Raw genomic sequence first — 22,454 nt, forward strand, 5'->3', positions numbered from 1 at the left:
AAAAAAAAAGAAAGAAAGAAAAACTCTTTTAGATAACTATACCTGTTATCATTTCCATTTCTTTTATGATTTTTACCTTAGAATTAATTCCACTGTAAAAAGTGAAACATTATTGTAGAGACACTTCCTATTACGCAAAGCATCCCAAGAATGGTATCAAATCTGACACTGATTATTGTTTCCCAGAGATTAAGAAAACAACCACCAGTGCTCCTATCGAGTAACAAATCTAGATGATGCTGCCAATCTCATAACCAGGCCCTTAATTTACCACCTCACCTCAACTTAATAATACTAGCTCATCAAGGAAAGAGAAACAGGCCAGAAAGCCTTCTCCTGTTCTCTCCGAGATGCTGTCCCTTCCTTGTGACTATCTATAAAAGGGAGGTGAAAAAAAAATTCAGAAGCAGATAATATATGACACGTTTTCTATGGCTGAGCTAAATGTTGTATGGCTGTGATTTCTATAGGATACAGGCATCCGGAGTCAACAGGCTTTGCATCTGTCAGTGTTCCTTTGCAAAGCTCGGGAGAGTCTTTAAGGTTGGATAGATGATCCTCTAACGGAGCTGTTTTAGATGTGTACTGTCTCAAAGAGCTCTGCAAATGTAGATTAACTGACCTCTCTAGGTTCTTCTCTGAATCCCAAGCTCTGAATATGGAAATGCCAGTTCACATGTATCTGCAATCCACTATTCAAAGAAGTCTAACATAAAGAACTAATTTATGTTAATAAGATCATTTTAGCTAAGAAGAGCCCTGCAAATTGCTTTGTTTTAAAAGCTCAAATTAATTGGATTAGTATTTCATTTTAAGCAGCTTGAATGTGGCTACATGACTAATAAATGTGCATGAGGTGAAATATATTCATTGAGTGTACTATGCCTCCTTAGGAAAAAAAATTTAACAGAGATGTTATCTACATTTTAATAACAGAAGTCAATGCTCGATCTCATTCATTTATTCAACAAAATGCATTGAACACAATACACAATGTATTGAACACAAGACAATTACATGACTCAGTAAAGCCTGTAGGAGATGAAAAGATGAATGAGATATAACCACTGTCTTCAAGTAGCTTAAAGTTAGTGTGAAAATACAAGACAAAAAGGGATGTCATAGGAGATGTAGCTAAAAAGTTACTGGTTTGCAGAGGATGAGAAATAATTGACAGCTCTAGAATCAGAAAAGGTCTTGTGAAGAAAGAGATACTTGAGCTGGGTCTCGAACAGAATTAGAAATGTGAAGACGAGAAAGAAGAGCACAGGAAAATAAAGTAATAGGAAGAAAGTCACCAAGGAAGGAAATCTTCAGTGTAGATACAGACAGTAGAACGTTTCTCTGCTTTCTATGTGACTAGATTTCCACAGGTGCTCTGTCAGTTTTCACAGGATTTACATCTAAATTCCTGAGGCCTCAGGTTCCTTAACGTAAGGAAACCAATAGAATGAGATGATTTATAAAGTTCTTCTGGCTCAAACTCTAAAAACTTAAGTCACCTAAAGATCACTTTGATAATTTAATTTCTAGAAAATACTTATTTAAAAATGTTTACATATCAATAAATTCCTGGAAATCAAATTATTCATTGTTTGAGAAAATAAAAAGGTAAAGAGATAATTATCATGCCACTACTAATTTAAATTCTGAGGAGTTACGATCGCTCATATCTTCCAGTGACTATCTGACATTCTCCACAACCAATGACAAACTTCACAATGATTGGAGTACTAAAGCATTCTGCTATAGAAAAGATTTGGAATTTCAACCATATGCCATGGCTGTTACATCTAATGGAATGTTGTTTGTGTTTCTTTTGTCAAAAATTAGTATTTTAGGGGGCATCTGGGTGGCTCAGTGGGTTAAGCCTCTGCCTTCGGCTCGGGTCATGATCTCAGGGTCCTGTGATGGAGCCCCACATCGGGCTCTCTGCTCAGCAGGGAGCCTGCTTCCTCCTTTCTCTCTCTCTCTCTCTCTCTGCCTGCGTCTCTGCCTACTTGTGATCTCTGTCAAATAAATAAAATCTTTTTAAAAAATTAGTATTTTAGGATTAAACTATTAACATTTCAAAAGATTTCCCCCTCCTGGGGTTTAAGAGGACTGCATTGAAAGTTTCTAATTAATATTGTCATCATTTCTAGCATTTTTTTTAAAGATTTTATTTATTTATTTGACAGACAGAGATCACAAGTAGGCAGAGAAGCAGGCAGAGGGAGAGGAAGAAGCAGGCTCCCCGCTGAGCAGAGAGCCCGATGCGGGGCTCGATCCCAGGACCCTGGGATCATGACCTGAGCTGAAGGCAGAGGCTCTAACCCACCAAACCACCCAGGCACCCCTCTAGCATATTTTTAAAGAAATAGAAAGTAGTGTGGTAAAATTATGTTCTGTTGTTTCCCTTAAAGCTAGAAAATTAGAACTGAGTCTCCAAAATTTTGTGAAGAAAATACAATAATGAAAACAAATATACATATGACTATACAAACAGTGTGTCATTGAAAGGAGTGAGGTAAATAACTGTCATGCGCTCTTTTCAAATTCTAAACATAAGGCCAAGAATAAAATCTGTCTATATCTACCTGGCATATTTACTGAGCACCTGCTGTGAAAAGTATGGTATTCCTGTAATAAAGAGAAGGCTCTGTTCTAATGAGACTTTCCTTTAATTTGAGAGATGGATAAAGATAATAAATGTAAGAAAAAATATCAGGTAATGATGAGAACTAATTTGTACTGAGGTAGGGGCATTTGGGAGCCAAATAACAAGACAGATCCAGCTTTGGGATGATCAGGAGGAAAAACTGTCTCAGACAGAAAGTACAATTAGTTTTGGTAGGCCAAGACAGGAGGAGCCTCAGGTTTTTAGCCTGAATACCAGGTGAATAGTGGTAACATTTGTTGAGATGGAAAAACCTCAGAAATGACCAGATCTGGGAAGAATGCTTATAGCTTTATTTATAATAGCCCCACCTGGAAACAATCCAAATGTCCATGAGCTGGTGAAAAATAAAAAAGAACAATCTAAAAATATATAAGCCATTAAATGGGTAAACCTCAAAAACAATATGCTAAATTAAAAAAAAAAAAGGCTAGACACTAAACATAAATGCATTTAGTATATTTGTACTAAAAAACACACTAATGATTGAACTAACATGAAATTTCTGAAAGAGGCAAATCTTAAGCGATAGAAGGCAAATCACTGCTGATCTAGGGCTGGATATGGGATACAGACTGATCATAATCAAGCATAAACAAAATTTTAAGATGATGGGAATGTTCCAAAACAAGGTAATGGGGATGGTTGCTTAGCTCTACGAATTTACTAGAAGTAATTAAACTGTACACTTAAAATAGGTGTATTTCATCATATGTAACTTATACCTCAACAAAGTTGTTAAAAATATAGGACTCCCCCACTTAAGAAAGTGTAATGCAAGAATTTCTTTAAATATTAAGCCTGCCAAGTACAATTACATTTATTTCAAATTATTAGAAAATTTGGGTGAGCCTCCTCACAGGGGCCTTCAATATATTCTAAAACTTCCTTGTCTAGATAGCAATAAAAAGTAAACCATCATAAATTAGTCCGTTTTGTCTCACTTAACATGTAATCATAGCATTTCAGAAATTAAAGGTGTATTAAAGAAAATTCTCTCCAGTGGCTATTGCTAGAGTTGGAGATCTAAGTAACATTGGAGGTACTATTTTGAAATTTTTACATTTCTGCATGATTTGAATTTTGTTTTTATTTTTGTGATTAAAATATATATTTAAAATATTTTGAAAGTGTAAGTCAACATTATTCAATAAAAGAAATAGTTTAGTGTCTAACTTATGATCAAAATCAGAGAACTGACAGTGGAACTTCGAGCCAATGTTCAAAATTTTGAATTCTGTACAACCATTTCAAAGACCCCCCATAATACAGCTTTATAAGAATTTATACAACTTTTTGTTAAGTTGGACTTTACTAAATACAATAATTTTTGTCCTCTGACAATAGTTAGTTTCTCTCTTCCAGGAAGAGTATATATTTAGTATATACTTGGTTTGTGACGTGGCTGTTATAAATAGAAGGGATTTTATACCATCAATTAAAAAACCTGGTCTCACCACATTGTTGTAGTGGTTATACCATATGGGATTCCTGGCTGCGATTTACTTAAAGAAAAGGTATCCACCTGTGCTTCTTCAATGTCAATTTCCCTCAAGTCTACATTACATAGGGTTACAGACCAATTCTTTACTTCTCTGTCATATCCCACCCGGTCACCACAAATTCAATCAGCCCTGTTTTTTTTGCGGGGGGGGGGGGGGGGGGGGTTTTTTTGTTTTTTGTTTGTTTGTTTGTATTTTAGATTTTTATTTATTTGAATGAGAGACCACGAGTAAGGGGGGGACAGAGAGAGGCAGAACCAGGCTCCCAGCTGAGTAGGAAATCGAATGTGAAACTCGATCCCAGGACCCTGGGATCATGACCTGAGCCAAAGACACTTAACTGACTGAGCCACCAACCAGTCACTTTAGAAAGAAAATTTAAGATGTGAGGAAAAGAAGCAAGATCCATATATGAAAGTTATAGGTATTCAGCATAGACATGACAGCACAAGTAGTCAGAAGCAGGTGGTGGGTGGGGGGGAAGCAGGCTCCCTGCTGAACACAGAGCCTAATGCAGGGTTCTATCCCAGGACCCTGAGATCATGACCTGAGCCGAAGGCAGAGGCTTATCCCACTGAACCATGCATATGCCCCAGTAAGCATCTTTAAATAAGGGAGTTTGTTTTAAAGATTTATTCATTTATTTATTTGAGAGAGCGAGAGAGAAAACACAAGCTGTGGGAGGAACAGAGAAGAGGAAAGAATCCCCAAGAAGACTTGTCACTGAGTGCGGAGCCCTAGCAGGGCTTGATCCCAGGACTCTGAGATCATGACCCAAGCTGAAACCAGCTAAACCACCTACGTGCCCCAAACTGAGTTCCTTCTTGCCAACCTACAGGGGTTGTGGTCTCTGCTGTCACCTATTAAATACTTTTATATTTTCTCCAGAATCTTTTGGATACTTTTATCGTTTTCTTCAAATTTAAATGAGCTGTGCATATAATCTGGGAGTAGGACACTCTATATAATATATAGTAAAACACCTGATTTCTGCAATGTGAATAAACAAAAACTAATTGTATGAGATGCTATTTTTACAGGGACTAAACCAGCAACTAAACTTCATTTACTCTTTGTTAACACTCATTAACCTAGCTTATTGTTTACAAAAAAGCATATTAATTAAGTAAATCAACTTCATTGCTAATAACCATAAGAATTTAGTGTATGTTGATCTCAGAAAAGCAAGGCAAGTACCAATCTATCATATATAACTAAGATGATTCTGTAAAATAGATTATATATAAATACATTTGTGCATCATACATACCTACAGAGGCTGTGTGTATTCATATAATAATGGAGACTGGAGAGAGATTAAGAACTCAGAAGACTCCCCATGATTAAACTTGTATTTTGGAAGAGATCCTGACCAAAAAAAGGGAAATCATCACTCATGACATAAAGGAGAAGGTTGAGATATATGCTTAGCTAGAGTGGGAAAACAGGCTGTTTTGGTTTCTTTTTAGCTTTGTGTCACTTTAGGGTGAGAACAATAAAGCAACAGATGGAATTGAGGACTTCCGCAAGGAGAAAACTCCACTAAATCAAAATAGAAACTTTGGTGCCACAAGAATGTTTTCATCAAGGAAAACTTAGTGAGCTACTGAAAGCTGCTGTGACCACCTGGGAATCAAACAACTGAAAGTTAACAATTCAGAGCTTTCTCTATATTTATAAAATTCAAGAATCTCAGAACCCATTAATCAGTTAATTCACAAACTAAAAAACACTAAACATTTTACTGTGCTTGCCAACCAACCACAAGCATCACTGCATATAAAAGGGAATTGATTTGCTAAGAGGAATTTTTTTTTACAATAAACTGAATACTGATTAATGCATTTGTATATAGCAAAGAAGTTTGACAATTTTGAAGAGCTTACATGCAATTAACAGGCAACCAAAATCAGTTGCACAACATGAAAGTCCATCTCATGTACACTCAACTAAAACGGAGTTGTGTAGCTCAAAATAATATGCATATAACTATCTGTTTGATCACTGCACCTAAACTTTGTTCAATAATTACATATAATAATATATTTAATTGATAAGGGTTTAATTATTTCAACACCACACTTTTTAAAAAAAAACTATTTGGGGTACTTCCCTGCCTTCTTAAACACAGTGTATTGAACACAATCCAACCTATCCTTGATAGCTTGACATCTGAAGATGACCAAAAAGAACAGCAATAATTATAATGTACAGTAACACAATGATGTTTTTTGAGCTCCTGAGTATATGAAGTCATTTTTCCCATACAAATGACTCTAAGCTATTAGTTTTCTCTTCTTTTCTTTCCTCTTTTCTTTTCATTCATACAAGTGTATTTGTTAGGGGTTTTCTATTTCATTATTAGCTGCCAGCTGATACTTGTCTCAACTATCAGTATTTCCATCTATATAGGGTAATTCTTTACACATTTATTAATTTACACTTCCAAATAGTAATGTACACTTCCAATGAAGTTGAAACCTTATGTAATTGTTAAAAAAATGTGTAAATTAGCTCCAAGGGAACTGCTAAAACTATACAGTGCTTGAAATTTCTCTCAGTGACTTTTTATATTAATTTTGGCTGCTTAGGAGCTTCCTTATTTACTTCCTTATTTCTATTCTGATCTAGATGGATAAGATTGCCAGATATTTAAATGACAGCCTATTGTGTAATAAAATAATATATTGAGTTCGGGACACCATAATTAGTTTCAGGAAACATTAGACAGATGTAAAAATGATACAATCTAAACTGATAATATTCAAATAATATTTGATCTAAATTCATGCATTTGTTTATTCTTTGTTATTACACAATCAATATCTGAATGAATGAATGAATTCAATGATCTTCACTTCATTTTCTAGACAAGCACATATAAGCAGCCCTGGATTTTGGGGTGTTTTGTTGTTGTTGTGTTTTGGTTTTGTTTGTTTTTATTCAAAAGAATAATAAGATTATGGTGTTAAAAATTATCAGTTCGGAAATGTTTGAAGTAAAAGAGAAAAAGTCCTACCCCTCTGCTTTCTCATTTCCATTTCCCAAAATTAAATACTACTAACACAAACACAAACTTTAAAAAGATGTTCATAAGTAAATAGTTGTGTAACTTTCAGATTTTGCAAAATTCTGAAACAGAAAAAAAAAACAACCAGAAAGAAGTTTTAAGACTCTGGGCTAAGTTATGGAATTAGTTTATTTATCAAAGGTAGTCTATTTTTGGCAATAGCAGTAAGGTTTCAAGTCAGTGGGTATAAAGTCCTTCCAAATATTATAAGTTCAAAAGTTGTTATTATGTAAAGAGTATATGTGACTCAATTTTAAATATCTTTAGATTTTGAATTCCAGCAAGGAAATTAATTTCTATTTAGAAGTAACTACATATACATTTAGCATTTTATTTTCAAAAGTGCTTTTAGTAGAAGTTTACTGAAAACTAGCATACTAGCATTTGATATATACTTATTGTGTACTTATTTGCACCAGACATTATTCTAGGCACATGGAAAACAACCACAGACAAAGGAAAGAAAAACAAAACAAAACAAAAACAAAAACAAAATAAAAAGCCCTGTCCTCAAATACCTCATATTCTAGTGAGAGAAAACAGAAGATAAGCAAGTAAAGTATATACTGTTTGACACTGGTAAGGAATTGGAGAAAATGCAAGGGAGATAGGTAGTATAAAAGAAGTTACAATTTTGGGGGCTCCTGGGTGGCTCAATTATTGTCTGTCTTCAGCTAAGGTCATGATCCCTGGGGTTGTGGGATCCAGGCCCACATCCGGCTGCTCAGCGGGAAGCCTATTTCTCCTTCTCCCACTCCCCCTGCCTGGTGTTCCTGCTCTGGCTATCTCTCTGTCAAATAAATAAATAAAATCTTAAACAACAAAAAAAAAGTTATGATTTTTGACTGGATCGTCACAACAAGAACCTGTTTGGATTTTGAGAAATTGTATGAAGAAAATGAGACAGGAAACCATTCATATATAGAGGAGAAACCTATACAGGCAGAAGAAAAAGCAAATGCAAAAGTTCTGATGCAGGCATATGCCTGCTATGTTCTAGGTATGTTGATATATTGATATGACTCAGATGCCTGAAATGATCTAGTTATAAAAATGTCAGTGTAGGGGTGCCGAGGTGGCTCAGTAGGTTAAAGTTTCTGCCCTTGGTTCAGGTTGTGGTCCCGGAGTCCTGGGATGGAGCCCCGCATCAGGGTCTCTACTCAGCAGGGAGCCTGCTTCCCCCCCACCCCCGCCTGCCTCTCTGCCTATTTGTGATGTCTGTCTGTCTAATTAATTAATTAATTTTAAAAATTTAAAGAATTAAAAGAAAATGTCAGTGTAGCAGATGAGACGCAAGTGAGAGAGAATTGGTAGGAGATATAGGTAGAAAACTGATAGTAAGTGGGCCGTGTAGTTCCTTGTAGATTCAGCGTTGGCTTTTAGTCAAAGAGATATAGGAAGCCATGGGAAGTTTGGGAACCAAGTGTCATGGTCTGATTTACATTTTAATACTCTGGTGTTTATATTAAGAGCATACTGATGAAGAGGCAAGGGCAGAAGCAAGAAGACCAATAGAAACCCATTACAAAAATCCAAGAAAGAGAAAAGAAGGCTCTTTCAAGTGGGCAATGGTGCAGGTGTTAATATGTCGGATTCTAGACACTGTTTCAGAATTTTTGGCATTTGGATGTACATTCTAACAGAAAGAAGTCAAATGTTTAGCTTGAGAAACTGGAAGACTCTAATTGCCATTTACTGAGATAAGGTATAAATTTGAGAATCATCCACATACTGCATTAAAAAAATCATGAAAATGGGTGTGATTATGGATAGACAAAAAGATGTCTTAAAACCCAGCCCTAAGATACACTCCAACATTTGGAGGTATAGGAAGGGGAGGACAAATGAATAAAAGAAAATGAGAAAACCAGAAAGGTAGGAGGAATTGTGGTATCATGAAATCCAAGTTAAGAAAAGGTTTCAAGGAAAAGAAAATGACCTTCTATGTGAAATATTGCTGATAGATTAAATAAGATGAAAACTGAAACTTTGAGCACACAACATGAGAGTTATTTTTGACCTTTATAAGGACTGTTTTTGGAAGACAGCAAGTTCAAATGCCTGACCAGAACTGTCTCAAGAAAAGATGAAGGAGAAAAATTATAGATAGCAAAATGCAGCCATACATCTAAGAAGTATTTCCTTGTAAAGGAAAGAGAAATCATGGTGGTAGCCAGAGGAAAAAGTGAGGTCCAAACAAAATTTTTAAAGATAGGAGAAAGAACAATATCCTTGTTTTCTGATGACACATCAAAGAAGAGAGAATTGTGAGGCTAATGTCTTTGAGAAAATGAGAGTACATGGCATTAGACTGCTAGACCAAAAGCATGGAAAGTCCATGCTTTCACACATAGGGGCATGGATGACAGAAAGTGTGTAAGTGTAGTGGTGGGGACATCTATTCCAACACAAGATAAGTGCATTGTAAAAACCGAAATTTCGAAAAGCATCACACTTTCTTAGGGTATTATCCAATGACACTACATGCTCAGATATGTAATCAAAAAATACATTAGCACAAGTGAGCATCTTGTAAGATGATTTGTATAATATCACTTACATTTTTTTCTATTACCCATGACAGTTTGACATCTACATCCTATGTTTTCATCGAAAAAGTCTTCAGTTATATATTACATGCTTCGTTAGTTTACTTTTCTTAGAAGCAAGTTGTCTGCAGATTTATTCTATTTAATGTGAATAAACATCATGTGACAGGAGTTGCCAAAACAATACCATATAATCTGTAAAGTTCTAGGGCCCATTTACTAACGTGTTTAATTAAAACTAGATACAAGCTTTCTATTAATCCTATTTGGGGTATAGATCCAAGGAAACAATAAAAGTGAGGCAGGACTAGAGCTGTAATTTTAAAGAAAAAATAAATATTTAAAATTGCTGAAGTAAATAAAAGTTGAATGAACATCTCTAAATTCTACTCAGTAGTTATTTGTGATAGAATGTGAAAAACCATAACTGAATTCTAATTCATTCTTCCTCATCAGTTCTTCCATTATATACATTTATTTATTTTTATTTTTTAAGAGATTTTATTTATTTGAAAGGGAGACAGAGAGTGCCCAAGCAGGGAGAGGAGCAGGAGAGGGAGAAGCAGACTCCCCGCTGAGCAGGGAGCCCGATTGAGGGAGGGGGTTCCATCCTGGGATTATGCACAACCCCAACCCCCAGCCATCATGACCTAAATCAAGACAATACTTAATCAACTGAGCCACCCAAGTGCACCTATATACATTTTCTTTAAAAAAATCAAGAATTAGTAAATTTGTTTCTCCATTGAAATCAATGTTTTTCATATGCTTATGTACATAGTAATTACCTAGGATCTTATTAAAATTCAGTTTATTATTCAACATGTCTGGAGTGTGGTTTATCATTCTGAATTTCTACAAGGTCTCAAGTTATGCCTATGATGCAAGTCAGCAGAACACACTTGGAGTAACAAGGCTGTAAAACACTATGTCTTTTGGCATTTGCACAGAAGTCAAGATAATAAATAAGCTATTTCCTGCCTGGTTATTTGGATTTCCTTTTAAAAAACAGAGTTAAACCAACTTGAAAAAAATATTTTATTTAGTTGATAATAGATAGATATGTATATTGCTGGAAAAGTATATCGATTTAGATATACAATTCCAAAGCCTCCTGAAAATGTTATAACCTCTAATTAAAAACAAACAGAATTCACAACAATCCCTCAATGCAAAAAACTAACTCTTTATATTATTTACCAGATTATTGCCTACAGCACAGAGCCTAATTTTACACCAATCCACTCATTAAATAACAAAATCAAAGGAAGAGAGATTAAGTTAAAATGAAGACATCTATGTTGGATCTGACACACTGAATCACACTGCAAAGGGAACAAACAAAACAAATAGCATTATTTAAAATTGCAATCCTGTAAGTGGCAATAAACTCTTTGTTATGACTCTGCTGTGCTGTTTTTCCCACACCTGCTCCCACTTGCCAGGTTAGACTGGCTCAATCTGCTCTACTGTGGGATCACAATCATTTGAACAAACCCCCTCAGGGCAGCAATATCCAGGCAGCCAGCTCTGTCTCAGAGGAGCTCCTAACGTGATTCCCCATGAATTTGTAATTTTGTTTATGTATATTAAAAGCACAGCATAAGTAAAATACAGCATACGCTGATGGTAAAAATTTCTATCCTGCTTTCATAAAGCAGCAAGATTTCTCTGAAATGTCAAAATTCAGGACTCACAGTATTTATGTATTAAAAGAGGATAAGGAACAGGTCATAAAGGTCCAATTTCAGAAGAACTGCCATTCCAGAGGGCTAGTTCGTACAAATCACCTTCACAATCTAAGACTCAAGCAACAGATTATACAGTAAATATTTTGCCATAGGTTGTTAGTGAAAGAGGTACTCTCTAAGAAAGCCTAATTTTGGGGCGCCTGGGTGGCTCAGGGGGTTAAAGCCTCTGCCTTCGGCTCAGGTCATGATCCCAGGGTCCTGGGATCGAGCCCCACATTGGGCTATCTGCTCTGCGGGGAGCCTGCTTCCTCCTCTATCTCTGCCTGCCTCTCTGCCTACTTGTGATCTCGGTCTGTCAAGTAAATAAATAAAAATCTTAAAAAAAAAAAAAGAAAGAAAGCCTAATTTTATTAGAACATTTGGTTGCTATTTAAGAGCCCAACAAAGAGTAATCCATTCTACCTTAGATCATGTAATAGTTATAGGGCTACTCTTAATCCATCTTTACCTGCACATGCACACACACAGACACACACACATAACATACATAACAAGCATATATATGTGTGTGTGTATATATATATATATATATATATATATATATATATATACATAATTTAGTTTTGGCATTAAATGAGGTAAAATAAAGAGTTCAATAGTTTATAATATTTTACATCAATGACACCTTATTGTTTTACATTATGTGCACTCATGAAAATAATAATATCACTAATTACTATCATTAAGAGAAACAAAAATAAAAGTAATGGTTTACCACAATGACCAAAAAGGCCACTCTCCAAAAGATTATATTTATATACATACATAATACAAAAAAGTCAATCATTCTGCTGGGGGTAAAGAGTTATTCACCTTTTTAAAAAGTAGCTAATTCAGCAAATTTTCATTTTTTAACTAATGCAACTCCATTCTCCATCCCCCCCCAACATATTTTGCTGCAAAGTTCAAAGTTTACTCAATCTGCCAAGTATTTCTAATGTACAATGTAGAAACAAATATATGATGCAAATATATGAACAAGTACTTTTGTAGTATTTAGCAAAAATACACTACCAGCTCTAGGTACAAGAGTATTTAAGAATATATTAACACTTCCACATCACTGGGTATGTATATATAGGATATTTTGTGGCATTTAATATAGATTTTGCTTATTTATTTGGGTAAAGAGAGCACGGACTTCTTTCCCACACATAATCTTATTTGTCATAACTGCCTCATAAAATAATGCATAAAAATTGCTTTGGTAACTAGCAATTTCTGTTAACATTTGGTTTACTGACTCAAAAAATTTGTCTTATCACCTCCATCATCATCATCATCATCATCACCATCTTATTATTTAAGAAATGATATCAGTTGCTTTTTTTGTTGGGTAGGTTAAGTTAAGAGAAAATTAGTTTGATGGTCAGAAACAAAGAAGGATCGTAGGTAAGCGTGCCAATGTAGGAAGAAAATAAAGAAGAGAGGTATGTGTATTCCTTGGAAAATCTCTTCCAGAGTTGGAAGGGCAGTGAGTTATTATTAAACATTTAGTGAGGGTCTACATGTATTAAGCACTATACCATAGGTTTCATGTAGTTTACCTAAGAACACCCTGTGATAGCTATTGTTCTCCTTACATTATCAGTGAAAACACAGAAGGTAAAGTCAGCCTTTTATCTGCGGGTTAGTGAATGGCAGAACCAGGATTCCAAGGGGATTCACACATGACTTTAAAACTAACACATTTCCCACAAATGGATGAAATGAATGATCAAATTTGACAGACAAAATTTCACAATAGTCTCTACAAATACCAAAAAATATTACATTTGTGTGTAGACCATGGGGATCTGTGACAACCTGTATTCTAACAATTTAAATCCAAAGTTTATGGATGACAGAAAGACTAAAAGAGAACAATTTTGTTTCCAGTTAGCTAACGGTCTGGATTGATTTTTTTTTTTTATCCTTCATATGATATGGAGTCTTAGATAAGTTTGGATTTCATAGTCATTTGGCTCCCAATATTGCATAATTCTGAAGTAATTAGTGTTCACTTTTTCCCAGTTGAGATCAAGATTTTTCAGCAGTTGATAGAATTCTAATGATCAGTTCTTAATAGTTAGAAACCCAGATCTTCTATTATTTAGTACTCTTCTTGTTTAGTACTTAGTTTCTATAATTTAGAAATCAAACTTCAACTTTAACTTTCAGATTCTTCATAAGGATGTATTTCTTTACATCCCTGAAAAGAGGGTTTATTCAAGAAATAAAATTTTCTAAAACTTCAGTACCATAAACACGAAGACCCAGAAAATTTAACCACCTTGGCTCAAAGTTGCATAAACAATCAGTGAATTGTTAGGAATTCACTTTAAATGCAATGTCATGCTTCAAACATAAAATTCAGTTCTCTTAATGAAGCATACAAACTTCTGTGCACTTTGTAATATGTATATATTATCTAAAGTGGTAATCTAAGGAGAAATACATTAAGTTCCCAGTTGTAAACAGAATCTCATTAGATGCATGAATATGTAGAAGATATGTGAAAAAATATGGCCTGGTAATTAAGGGACTGGATTGTCAGTCAATAAAAGTGGCCCCAGTTTATCACTAACTCAAGTATTTGTCCTTGAGAAAATATCCTCACTATTCCATAAGCTCTCAATTCATCCTGCTAAAAACCAACCAAACAAAAAAACAAATAATTCTGGTGTTCAGCATGTGCTTGAAAATATTTCAAAATCCTAGTGTATAAATTCTTACTTATGTACAAAATTGTTTATAGGAATGTTAGTATAAATATAAATAAAAAATAAGTATACAGTTATGATTTATTTCCTATTCTAAGTAAATAAAAAAGGTTAGAATTTTAAGGGTTTTGAATATCATAAGCCTTGGGTAACTTCAAGTACAATTTGCAAAGTAGTATTTTTTTTTAATTTTTTTAAAAACTTCCTCATTGAAGATTCTTCTTTAGTTACATCAGCAAAAGCCAAAGAAAAGAATTTCAATCTATAAATACCAATTAACAAATTCAAAATTCATTTACCTAAAAAATTAAATCATAAAAACTTTAACAATAATGAAAACTACCACCCACCATCTAGGAAGAATTGAGTATTGACAAATAGCTTACATTTTAAAGGGGTAATAATAAATATTTATTTGTATCTTGTGGAGAGCCATTCAGCAGATGCAAGGAGTCACGTAGACGGCAGTGCCTGTAGATTGAGGAATTAAGAATGATTGGTTTAGGAGGATGTGGGTACGCTCGTGGATGACGCATGAGCAGCACCAGGAGCCAAGAGAGAAACGCATGATCACCGCTAGAGAACAATAGAGTCCTGTATGGTTACATAAGAGTGCCACGAGGACGCTGCATGTGCGGCATTGTGATTGGGCGAGAGAAGGGGGGGGTGAACGCGCGTGCATAAATATCGCTGTGTGCTTGGTTTGCGGCGGCCGCCATTATTAAAAAGAAGCTTGCCACTCACCTCGTCTGTGGGTCATTCTTGCGGGCCGAGAACGACAGTATCTGATTATAATTTCTAAAAATCTTTACATTGCTTATATCTGTATATTACTTAATAATTGAAAACCTATGGCTCCTAATTCCCTGAATGTTTTTTTTTTTAAAGATTTATATATTTATTTTAGAGAGGTAGAGAAGGAGCAGAGCGAGGGGCAGAGGGAGAGGGAGAATCCTCAAGCAGACTCCCATGCTGAACACAGCCTGGGAATGATATCATGACCTGCCGAAACCAAGAGTCAGATGCTTAACCCATGGAGCCACCCAAGCACCCCACCCTGAATGATTTCCGCATTTACCATTGAATCATATTTCTTTTTCAAAAATGTCAAAATAGGAAAACAAATGAATAAATATACTGCAAACAATATATAACATCAAATTGCAGCCCCAAAGTACCTAATGCTAAAATACTGCCTTTAAATATGTCGGTAATAAAAAGTAAATTTTAAAAAATTCATTACAATAAGCCAGAAAAAAATTCACCATTTTCCTCTTTAAAAGTAATTCAGTTTGAATAAAACATTGAAACTACCTAGTTAAAAATGCCTAAGTAGTATAATCTAGTTCAAAATAAGTGTTTTTGGAAGTTATTTAGTTGATATATAAATAGTGATAGAACCCACATTTCTAGCGCCTTTTTTTCCAGGTCATGTAAAACTCATGAATTGGGGGCACGTGGGTGGCTCAGTGGGTTAAAGCCTCTGCCTTAGGCTCAGGTCATGATCCCAGGGTTCTGGGATCGAGCCCCGCATCGGGCTCTCTGCTCTGCAGGAAGCCTGCTTCCTCCTCTCTCTCTCTCTTTCTCTCTGCCTGCCTCTCTGCCTGCCTCTCTGCCTAGTTGTGATCTCTGTCAAATAAAGAAATAAAATCTTAAGAAAAAAAAAAAACTCATGAATTGGTATATACAATTTTGACAAATACTAAAAGTATTTATATCTTCCATTTAATTTATTACACATCTCGCCTATGCCTTAATGATTATTGAAGAGGAAAGTTATGAGGAAACTTAAGAAAAATAAGAAAAAAAGTCAGTCTTGGAAGTCTACTGACATTTTCACCTTAAAATGAAACACATCAAAAAAACAAAAGATGGGTTTATAGGTTGATAGTAAAATGCTAATTACAGCATTTAGAAAGTGGGTATATAGGGTCTACTACAAAATTCTTTCAACTTTCACATATATTTGGAAACTTTCATAATAAGATGTTAGAAAAGTAGAACCCAATTAATGTTCTTTATCAGATCCTTAAACTCTGTAACATATGAATGTCAATATTATCTTTAATGTTTGTCACTGTCTTTCAACACGACATATTAAAATAGCAAACTAAAAAAAAGACTTTAAAAATCTATTAAACAACACTTCCTCTCACCCATATTATAAGTTATACTTTAAAATCTATTCTGAGACAAGTACTTGGAAAACCAATGGGCCCCCTCCCAACACACACTTAAGTTGAGAAATTCCAGGTACAGCCCATTAAGTGCTCTGACCCAAACCTAAGAAAGCAACCCTTGTTTAAACAATGACTTTTGTTCCTCTTACTGCAAATTAATGAGTCAACCATGTGAATATAGCTATTGGAAAAAAGAAATAAGGACACATATAGAACTATGTTGCTTTAAAAAATAAAATATATCTTATATAACAGAACCAACAGAAACTCATATAAAATGTCATTACTAGTTAACAATGTAAATATTTAATGAGTTCCAGTTTATAGAAATTACAAAAATAAATAAATAAATAAATAAAGACAGTATTCCAGGTTTTTAATTTAAGGTTTTTAATTTAAGCACCTCTTATTTAATTGTGGAAAATTACTAGTACTATTCCTCTCTTATAAGTCCTATGTTTAAATGGTATAATTTAGAGGCCCCTGGGCGGCTCAGTCAGTTAAGCCTCTGACTTCAGCTCAAGTCATGATCTCAGGGTCCTGGGATCCAGCCCTGTATCCACCTCCCACTCAGCAGGGAGTCTACTTATCCCTCTTCCTTAGTCCTTCCCCCTGCTCATGGTCTGTCTCTCTCTCAAATACATAAATAAAATCTTAAAAATTATTTTAAAAATAAATGGCATATATTAATTAATGGGAAGAAAGAGTAAGAAATCCACTTCTTACACAGATAAATGGGGGGAAATGTACCTTATAGTGTGTCCACCTTAAAAGAGATAAGTGAAAATTAAAATTTAATTTGGTTTTAAATGAAAATATCTGGAAAGTGGAGTGGGGGAATATGGTATGCATGAGAGAATTAGAAAATTAGGAGACCAAAGGATATTTGTGGAGCAGGAACAAGGAACAAAAGAGCAGAGCATTGGATAGAATTGGAAAAAATAAAAGGCTTAATTTGGTACAGCTATTTGAAGTTAGCAGGGTTTTATACCTGAATGGCTATAGATTATTAGAATTAGGAAAAATGTTTAATCAAAGTTTTATACAAATTCATAGTGGGCAAAAAAATGAGTCTATATCATTAGTTTACTTTAATGTGTTCATAGTGCCATCGACAGTTTGTTAAGTAATGACATGGATTAAGAAAGTAGGGTTTCTTTTTAAATGTTTATACAGTTGACTTCAAGTGGCTATTTGAAGAAAAGGGTGAGAGAAAATTGGGAAATTATTATTTTGGAAAAACTACAAATTGCAAAGTAAGGCCAAGATATGGATATGAGTAAATTCCCAGTATATGTAGTAAAAATTAAAGTGGACTAAATTTGGACCCAGAATGAGAAAACCTAAGGTTCTAATCCTGACTTGGCTTGGATAAAGCACATATCCTCTGTCAAGCTACTTTCACCTCTACAAAATGAGTTGTCCTGTCTGAATGTTCTCAACAAGGCTTTTCTGCATGTATAAAACTTCAGGTTTCTATGTACCAGAATTATGATAGACTTTTATGTGTGACCAAGATGCTCCTTGCTTATACACAGAGACCATATCTTTCCCTTCCCCACATATATCTATATATCTATACCTATATCCATATCTATAGAGATAATGGGAAAAAATAAAGGACAGGAATCAAATGGAAAGGAAATGAGATATTCTTCAGGGTTAAGATCCAGATGGTAATAAGCAATTTATGAAAGTCATTCTTAGATAAAATTAAGTAAAGGAAGTTTGACATAGAGATAAGGAACAAAAGATTAATATCTTTGTCATCTCTATATACAAAATATATATATATATGTATATATATATAAGTTTCTGGATTCGGGAAGTACATATTACCTTTGAGAAAAGAAATGCCCAATAGAATCCAAATTAATGTTTTCTTTTTATGAAAGAAATTAAACTACTATACAATAATTTTAATCAAAGACTATCCAAGGAAAAAAAGAAGTAAGAGAAGCAAAAACAATCCACATAGTGATGACTTGATTTATGAGGAATCAAAAGCTGTTCAACATTCAGATTTTTTAATGATTTAGCAAACATTAAGAAAGGTAGTAATAAAGGCACAACTTTTGGGGGTTTAAACCTTGTAAAATAAGTAAGGGGCTCTTTAAGAGTATAAAACCAAATTTACAAAATGAGGTATGAATGTAAATATTTATTTGCAATGACAATTTAAATCACAATAAATCACTTATTTTATAAATCTGACAAATGACAAAAACATATATTCCATACATACTCAAAAATGGTATATCTTTAATTATTGATGGATACAACTCTATAATAATTTTTTCGTATTTTTTTGGTTGTGTATGTTGATCACTTCTTCATATGATAAAGATTTTGCAAAATCATTTTCTGTAGAAAATCTAAAGGGATAATTCAAATTTTCCTTTCTCCTGTAGATAGTTTTTACAAGTTTCTTTTAACTTCACAACCTCTTACTGGTAATGCGATGTAAATTGTTAGAACTGCTGTCAACCTTGGGAAATGTTTACTAAGATTTTTTCCATATGAGCTGTATGATTCAGAATTTTCCACAGAATAGCTTCTGCTCCACACATTTCAAGTCTTGTTTCTCCTCCACTTCCCATATATATCCTTAGCCAGCCTCCAACATGCATATGAATAAGTCTCTACCACCTTTGGCCCTGTACTTTTGTAGTATGAAGGGAAGTGTTTTGGAGTAAAAATCAGAATAGAAAGGGAGATCAATATTACCTAATTGTGGTTAAAATATCTTTCTATTGCAAATTAAAACAAACAAACAAACAAACCCAACTCATGATTTTGTGAACCATTGCAAGCCTCCCCCCACAAACCCAAACAGTTTAGTCACAATCAGCTTGCCTCTGAATACAGATAGCTTTAGGTAGGCTAAGAAATAGAAGGAGTAATGAACTGATTTCATTTCAAAACCATATAAGGATAGTGTGAAGTGCAGTGTAAAGGTGGATAAATAAGTCATATAATTTGACCTCAATTTTCTCTATATAACTCTATGGAACAAAAAAGCAAGGAAAATATGTTGGTTATTACTTATATCTAAAAGTACATCAGAAACCTTATATTCTCATCAAACAAGAAATTAGTTAATATTTCAGAAAAATCCTGGTTAAAAATACCTATTCACAATTACTACTTATAGTGGGTTGAATTCTGTCCCCTCCAAATTCATGTGACATTACTTAAAGTTCTATATGTTGGCTAAGTGAGCATAACAATAAGAAATAAGGGGTTTTTTTTTTTGCAGATTTTTTAAGGTAAGGATTGAGATAATACCATAGTAGGTTAGGGTGGGCTCTAAGTCCAGGACAAGTGTCTTTATAAGAAAGGAAAAAGAAGACACAGAGATGTAGACAAGAAGGCAACATGAAGATGGAGGCAGGGACTGCAGTGATGCATCTATAAGTCAAGTAATGCCAAAGACTGCCAACAGCCAAGGAACTGGGACAGAAGTGTGGGGCCATATCTACCTGAGAGCTTCCAGAGGAACCAGTTCTACTGATGCCTTGTATTGGGACCTCTGACTTCCAAAACGGAAAGAATAAATTTCTGTTGTTTCAAGCCACTCAGTGGGTGATCATTTTATGGCATCACCAGGAAACCAATATAGAACTAATAATGGAATATGGAAACTTCTCCCAAATGGTTACCATGACAATAGATTTATGAATTGTATGTTTACACTCGTGCCTAAAGACCCATGGAATAAAGAGGCTTCTGGGTAGTTCAGTCAGTTTTGCAGATGACTCTTGATTTTGGCTCAGATCATGATCTCAGGGTCATGAGATCAAGCCCTGCATCCCACTCCGCACTGGGCATGGAGCCTACTTGGGATTCTCTCTCTCTCTCTCCCTCTGCCCTTGCCCCTGACCCCATTCTCTCTCATATTCTTTCTTTTCCAAAAAACCAAACCAAACCAAACAAACAAAAAAACATGAAATAAAGGTTTCTCTCAGGATACAGCAAAAAAATATTTCACAGAGTACTACCATGCTCTAAATTGTGTTTCTGCAGGCCTCTCTAAAGCTGAGTGTGTTAAATGTTGAAGCAACTTGAGATATCAAATAGGAAAAGGACTGATGTGTTGATTCTGGGGAAAGTTTACAACTCTTTAAAGTGAATCTCTTTTCTATGACCAATATATTAAAACATTATAATAAAATCTTATGTTTAATTTGATACCATTTTCTAACTTTCAAAATATTTTAATGTGTGATAATAAATAAGTGTCAAATAACATGTTTACTGCCTGTCCTGGGGAGAGAAAACCATAAAAATAATATTTGATCACTGGACTTACCTACCATTTTTTCCCTGATAAGTCTATTCTATTCTATTCTATTTTACTTTGCATTTCAAGATTTTAACAGGATCTTAATAATCATTTCTGAGATGCCACTGTAATTGTTAGACCTTTTATTGGTTAATAAGTATCCATGGCTTGTCCACCCTGCTGAATATTAAAGTCCTAGAGTCCAGTGGTCCTGTCCTGTGCAAATCTTTCTTCACTCACAATGCCTATCATAGTGTTGGGTATGTCTTAGATACATTATAGATGCTTAATACCTTGAGGTGAATTTATTACAACAGCAATAATGTCGGTGTCTCCACAGAAGGGCACTCATTTTTAGAATTCCTGAACTGTAAAGAACTACAGAGCAATCCATTTGAGAATATTTGCGTTCATGTTAGTTCAAAATTAAATCTGAATGCAATTTGTTTATATAAAGTACTACAGCTATGCAAGTGGCTACCCTTCCATCAAGGAAAAGTTCTAGTTGGTCATATTTAACTGTGCTGGTGGAAGGCCAAGGAAAAGCTCTTCATTAACATATATTCAGTAATTACCAAAGGCTCATAGACACATCTCATTTCTACCCTGCCATTATGCTCACTGGCCTGGAAAATGGGATTGGGCCAAGTGGAACTGTCCCAAACACATGCACTGTATATTCCTGGAAGGAGAATCACACACTGTGCTATATGGACAAGGAGTCTATGTACCTTAGAAACTCTCCCATGGCCAGTTTTCACAGAGTCCCTGGTCAAAATTACTAAGATAGTCTTACCATGTACATTTCCTTCTGCTTTAAAATATCACTACATCAAAAACTAATGATATACTATATGTTGGCAAATTGAACATAATAAAAATAAAATAAGATATCATGACTATATTAAGGATGGTATTTTATAAAAGAATGTTTTTAAATTATTAAATCAATAAATATTATGAAATAGGAATTAACCCTCTTTCTCTCATGCTATACTTTATGCATCAATCTGAGATGAATAAAAGAACTCAAAATATTATGGATAGAAACTTCTCACATAGAAATCTTTAGTTCATTAAATAAAAACCGATAGGCAACAGAAAATCAGCCTCAATAAATCACTATTGAATAAACAATAAAAAAGTATCTATGGGCTCATTATAAACTCTTTGCCTCAAACTCTGGGGGCTGCTGGTGGTAATGTTCCCTCCATCATGTTTCTACTTAGTAATGAAAGTGGAACTGGACTATTGTTGTCTATCTCCTATTAGTTCTAGGCTTCCCCTAAGTACCCCGTGCCATGGGGTTGATTCTGCAGAAGAGGCAATAAGAGTAAACATGTGTTATCACTGGTTCATTCTGTCAACACGTATTCGGTGTTCAAGTCAGTCCATTTAGGCCAGGAAAACAAATATAAAAAATATCAAGCCCCTACACTTAAGAAGCTCATAGTCTAGATAGAGGACAAAACCCAATATAGCTCATATGTATTTTTATAGAGCACAAAATAGATAATCACAGAAAAGAGGCTATGATTTTATACTGTCTGAAAGGTCAAAGAAGCTGTCATCAAGGAGCTGAATTATTACACAAATAGAGATATCTCATGTGATTTGCCTGCTTCACATTTTCAAAATGTTGCTTTCTAAAATACTCAAATTAACAGGCACAAACTTGTTGGTTTTATCATTTAAAAAAAATTACTAGAAAAATGCTGTCACAGAATAGTGTAACATATTCACATATATTTTGGCA

General features: G+C 34.5%; 1 protein-coding gene across 1 annotated transcript in view; it reads right to left on the bottom strand.

Moving 5' to 3' along the window:
- Positions 1–22,454, bottom strand: part of ERBB4 (erb-b2 receptor tyrosine kinase 4) — a 1,176,406-nt gene that overhangs the window by 861,153 nt on the left and 292,799 nt on the right. The gene's annotated exons all lie outside the window — the stretch shown is intronic.

The sequence above is a fragment of the Mustela nigripes genome, chromosome 3 (assembly GCF_022355385.1).
Source record: "Mustela nigripes isolate SB6536 chromosome 3, MUSNIG.SB6536, whole genome shotgun sequence".
NCBI lineage: Eukaryota > Metazoa > Chordata > Mammalia > Carnivora > Mustelidae > Mustela > Mustela nigripes.